Here is a 5439-nt window from a genome sequence, read left to right as displayed (position 1 = left end):
ATGAGAGCATGGGGGAAGTGCATTTTAGGGGGAAAGAACAGCGCACACAAAGGCACCCCAACTGGAAAGATTGTTTCTATCAGGCATCACTGAGTAGATGAGTAGACAGGAGGGGGGCATGGGAGTGGCCAGAGATGACTGGAAAGCTGGGTTGTCCCAGCCAGTCGTGGCCACATGACAAAAAGATCAAGGTCAGGTTGCTTTTGGTTCAGTGTCCTGACGAACTTTGATGCTGGTCTCATTTTTCATCCGTAGTCACTATCAATAATTATGATCTCCAGGAACAATGTGAGAACAAACCCATTCAAGCGGGACCTTCGCATTCATTCACTTTTTTTGCATTCGTTCAACAAACGTCTAGGCTGTCATAACAAAACACAAATGCAAGTGGTCAAATATACAGGGGAAATATAGACCGGGCGAGCCACGGCTGGGAAGAATCTGTGGCTGCATATCAAAAAAAAAAAAAAAAAAAAAAAAAAAAAGAAAGAAAGAAAAGGTAGGAAGGGCCCAAAAAGCTCTTGGGAGAGTCAAAATATCCAAATCGGCCATCGTGGAAAGGAATCAGTAGGACCAGAAGGATGAAGCAGGTTGGTTTTTGGTTTTGGGGTTTTTTAAGAAGGAAATAGGAGAAGGGCAAGCCACGGGAATGTTGATGAGAATGTGTTTGTGAGAAATCGAGAGGCAGTGTCTGTGGACATTCTGTTGGTTTGGTGGCAGGAAAAGAATTATAAATATGCGTGATAGGCAAATACCTCGTACAATAAGTACCTTGTAGAACAAATGTGAGGGCAGATGTCGAACACAGCCTATCGCTGGCGATGGTCCTGCCCCCGGGAGAAAGACCAAGTATATATTCGAGGCAGGTGTTGCTGGTCTCCCAGCCCCCAGGGCGGATTTGGAGTCTGAACCAGATGGGTTCTATGTATCTCAGCAAGCAGCTGCTGGGCCGTCATCAGGCTTTTGGGAGCCCAGCCCTTGAGGTGGCCAGGGAGGCCGCAACTCCACTCAGTGCCCAAAGGGAGGTGGCTCCGGCCTCAGCCCAGTCCCAGAGTGCGGCTCACTTCGGGCTTTACTCTGCCGCTGGCTCCCCAGTCCCACAGCGCGTTGGATCAAGTGAGTCCAGGGCAGCCGGATTGAGGGTGCGGTTTCAGCATGCCCCCAGGCGGTAAGGAACACAGAAGGGAGACACTGGCTCAAATCAGGCACCACTGGCCCGATGCAAAGCCCTCAGAGATCAATGTAGTGATTGAGATGCCTAGATGAAGCGGCCGGCTTCTGCGATCTGAGCCTGCTCTTTGCTTGGCCTTGACACCTACATCTTCCTGCTTGGATCCTGCAAGGCGAGACAGTGGAGTTCAACTGCTCAAGAGTCCATCCTCATGTGGCCACAGGGCAGGCCCGGGGCCAGCAGAGCCAGAGCTCACGGATCCGCTCACCCCACCGCCACCAGCCTCTTTCCACGCCAGTGTCTTGCTCCAGCTCCCAATCCTTGAGAGGACACTTCCCCTGGCCCCCGGGATTGTGACACCCTTATTGTGACCACCTTTTGCCAAGTGAGCTTTCCAGGGCTGGCCTGGGAAAGCACTTTTCTTTGTTCCTTGAGCTGCCAGCTTGTTTGACAGGCTTGGATCTGGTCTGGCTGTTCCAGCATCACGGAACCCCCTCTGCTGCCCCCAAATCCCTGTCCCCCCCCCCCCCCCCCCCCGCTCCTCCTGCTCCCCTGCCCTGAAGGCTGCCGGCTTATTCCTTTTGGAGATGAACTCACTGTTGACTTTAACTCACTTCGATGTTTCCCAGGGAAGCATGCTGGCGGGAAGCCCACCCCAGCTCCTTGAAGAAGACAGCCGGGCTAGTGCCAAGACTGGGTGCCAGGGGCCTTGGAACTGCCAAAATGCCTCCCATTTTATGGATAGGCCTCGCTCAACCTGAAGACATTCCAAGTATTTAATCAGCAGCCCATGGTACGTATTGGGTTGCAGAGGGAGCCCTCAGAAGCCAGCCTTTTCGGCCAGAGCAAGGAGCCGGCCTTCTCCACGGGCCAGGCTGATGCTCAACAGATGGCAAAAGTACATCCCAATCACAATAATCAATAATCAAAGGCTGGCAGCTGGGGTGGCCTGGCCTGAGGGGCCCTTGGGGGCTTGGCTGTGCCCTCTTTCCCGCAGCCGGCTGCGTCTAGCCAGGAATCCATTTCACCCACCTCCCTGCACCAAGCTCCGGGAGAGCGAACAGGCGAGGGAGGAACCATATTTCACATACTTTCTCTTTCAAAATGTAGCTCTGTTTCGCAATTTCCTACTTAAGTTCTGGAAGGGCTCTAGGGTAGGACCCAAGCCACCTTCTCTAGCCACAGGCCTGGGTTTCTTATCCTCACCACCAACCTGGCAGGCTCGAGGTGCCGGAGAAACGGGGGCACCAGAGTTTTGTAGCTCTGCCCCCATCCCCTTCAGTGGCTGCTCACCCGGGGTCTATGCGATGCTGAAGGAGCCTCAAGCAAGCCTCCAGCCAAAACCTGTTTATTCTTCACCCTGTGTCGGTTCTTTCCCTTGGGAGAGCCAGGAGACACACCACACCAAAGCAGGTGCACCCAGCTCTGGTATGCTCGGCCTCAGCAACCCTGGAGGCATCTCACCTTCAGATCTTCCCTACTCCCCTATAACGAGGCTTTTGTTCTGGCTTTCACCAGCCAGACTGTACTCCAACCCCCCTCGAAACGAATCTCTTTAATCCTCCAAAATGGAAGCTGTCCTTGCTGGCTGTTTTCTCCTTCCTTTGACACCTTTCACTGGGGTTTCCACCTGTCGTCCGTTTAAGTCTGGTCTGGACTACAGCTATGGGAAGCCAGAGAACAAGATCAAGCACCTAAATGCCTGGGCCCGGGTCAAGGGCTTGAATCAAGGCCCAGGAAATTGACCCTTTTCCTAAATTCCCTCACTGCCCTTCTAAACCAAACAAAACCAACCAGAGAGGGGGAAAAACCACTTTAAAAAATCCAGAAAACAACTCCATCACTCAACATCCTGAAGTGGAAAACAAACCCATTCTCTAGAGACCTGGTCTGAAACATACCCACGCTGGCACTGGGTAAGGTGACAGAGATGTATTAGTCTGGGCAGATCTGCGACCTTGTGGAGGAAAAAACTAACCTTTCCCAAATGACAATGTGGGCACATAATGGCCACATAAAAATCATGAGCTGTGTTTGCCTAAACGGGGGGGTGGGGGTGGTGGGGGTAGGGTTAGGAATCTCAACCACACTCCCTCTTTCCGGTGTGCCTGAAAATCACCAGGTGTGCCTTTTGGTCAAGCCTTATGGTCCACAGCCTCAGGTGGGCTCCATCTAGGGCCATGCATAGCTCACTGCCCCCTCCCCAACCGTGTGGAACCCACACCCCGCCACCAGCTCAAAACCACATTCTTAGTCTTTAAAGGATAGAGTGAGACAGACAGGGGTAGGTCCAGGCGGGGCTAACTTTTCAAGAAGAGGTCATATCTAGAAGCGCCCGGCATATTGGTATCAGGAGAATTCTCTCCCACCCGTAATTCTGCAGGTGTGGAAACTCAGGCCCCGCTGGAGCCCGCGTCACGGTCCTTTCCTCGTTGGCCTAGAGCTTCAGGAGCCGCCTAAGGAGTGGATGCGGAGAAGCTGAAGGTCTCAGAGTAACACCAAGGTGACACAGGAGATGCAGGAGGATTCAGATCGTTCCATCTTGCTAAGATTCTGATTTTTTGCTTGGGTGTTTAGAGGCGCGCTGAAGGCAACGCGCATGCCCGTGAGTTAACATGCACGTGAATTACTCGGGGCTCTAAGGCAGATTCAGGGTCTCTAGGTGTGGGAGGGGCGTGAGATTCCGCGTTTCTAACAAGCTCTGAGGCTGCTGGTCCATGGCTACGCTTTGCATATTGGGGACCCAGGGGATCTGGGAGATCAGGACCAATCAGAGCCAGAGGCAGCCAAGACGTGGCGGGGCTGAGGGTTGGTGCCCAGAAGAGAGACAGAAGAACAGAGAGAAACAACGGCGTGCACAACTAGAATCAGGGGCTGAGGTGGGAACAGAGAAAGATAGGGGGACAAAAAGAGGGAGAGAGGAGGACTGTCAGAGAAACAGGGAGGGGCAGGGGCAGAGGCAGAGGCAGAGAGACCATCCCTCAGGGTGTCAGGTGCACGCACCTGAGATTCCCCCACCTTCCAGACCTCTAGCCTTCCCTCCCCTGCACACACCTCTCCTGGCTGTTGAGCTGGCTCTCCGCCAGGGGTCTCCCACTACTCGTTTCCCCTTTGCTCTCCTGTGGATTCGACCTCTTTCTCAACTGGACACTTCCCAGTGGGTTTTAAACATGTTCAAGTCTTTCCCACCTTTAAATAAAAAAAAAAAAAAAAAAAGTACTCTCTCCATCCCCATCTCTCCTTCCAGCCCCTGTCCTACTTCTCCCCTTTTCTGGGGGTAAACTTCCTGGAGGAACCGTCTCTACCGATTTCTGCCCCCATGACCCCTCCAAATGGCTCTCGCTGAGGTGACTATTGGCACACGTGTTGTAAGTCCGACGGTTGACTTCCAGTCCTCCTTTACATGGTCCCTGAGCACTTTAGGTCCCCGTGATCTCTCTCCTGCTCGCTGGCTCCCTGGGTCCTTCTCATCTGCTTCTGCTGTGCGTCCTCCGAGATGGATTCCCCACTGTCTGATCTTTGTGAGGGCCACACAGCTGAGTCCTGAGCACGCTCCTCCCCCGGCTCTCTTTCTATTCGACCTCTTCCAAACCCACAGCCTCAATTATCTGCTCTATACCAGTTTATGCTCCAGCTCAGACTTGCCCCGGACACACTAGACCTGCATTTGCATTTACACACCATCTACTCGCCATGGTCACCAGGATGTCTCAGAGGCACCTGACATTCACCATGGTCCAAACCCTCTCCTCCCAAACTGGTCCTCCTCATGGGTTCCCCGTCTCACCTGTGAGTGTTCCAGACAGAAATGGGAACTTCGCCCTTGAAGCCTCCTCTCCCTTTCTTCTCTCTTCCACATCCAGTTTATCACCAAACTCTGCCAACTTTATTCTCCAAATGCCTTTTGACTTTATCCGCATGTCTCCCTTTCCTCTAGTCCGTGTCTCCAACACCTCTCACCTGGATGACAGCAACAGCCCCCTAGGCAGCTTCCCTCCAATCTGTCTTGTACACGACAGCCTCCAGGATCTTTGCAAAATGCAAATCTGGGCATGTTGGCCTGCTGCTTAAAATCCTTTAGCAGCTTCCCCTGGCTCTCAGAATAAAGACCCAACTCTGGGAGGTCTTTCTGGAATCCTCTCACCTCACTTGCCCTCCAGGCCTTCCAGCTACATTGGCTTTTTTTTTAGTCCCTTGAACACCACGCTCCTTTCTGCCACAGGACATTTGCATGTACAGTGCCCCCTATACATAATTCTGCTGTCCAA

Source organism: Neofelis nebulosa, chromosome 2 (assembly GCF_028018385.1).
Source record: "Neofelis nebulosa isolate mNeoNeb1 chromosome 2, mNeoNeb1.pri, whole genome shotgun sequence".
In the NCBI taxonomy this organism is placed as follows: domain Eukaryota; kingdom Metazoa; phylum Chordata; class Mammalia; order Carnivora; family Felidae; genus Neofelis; species Neofelis nebulosa.
Note: the sequence above shows the minus strand (reverse complement) of the source record.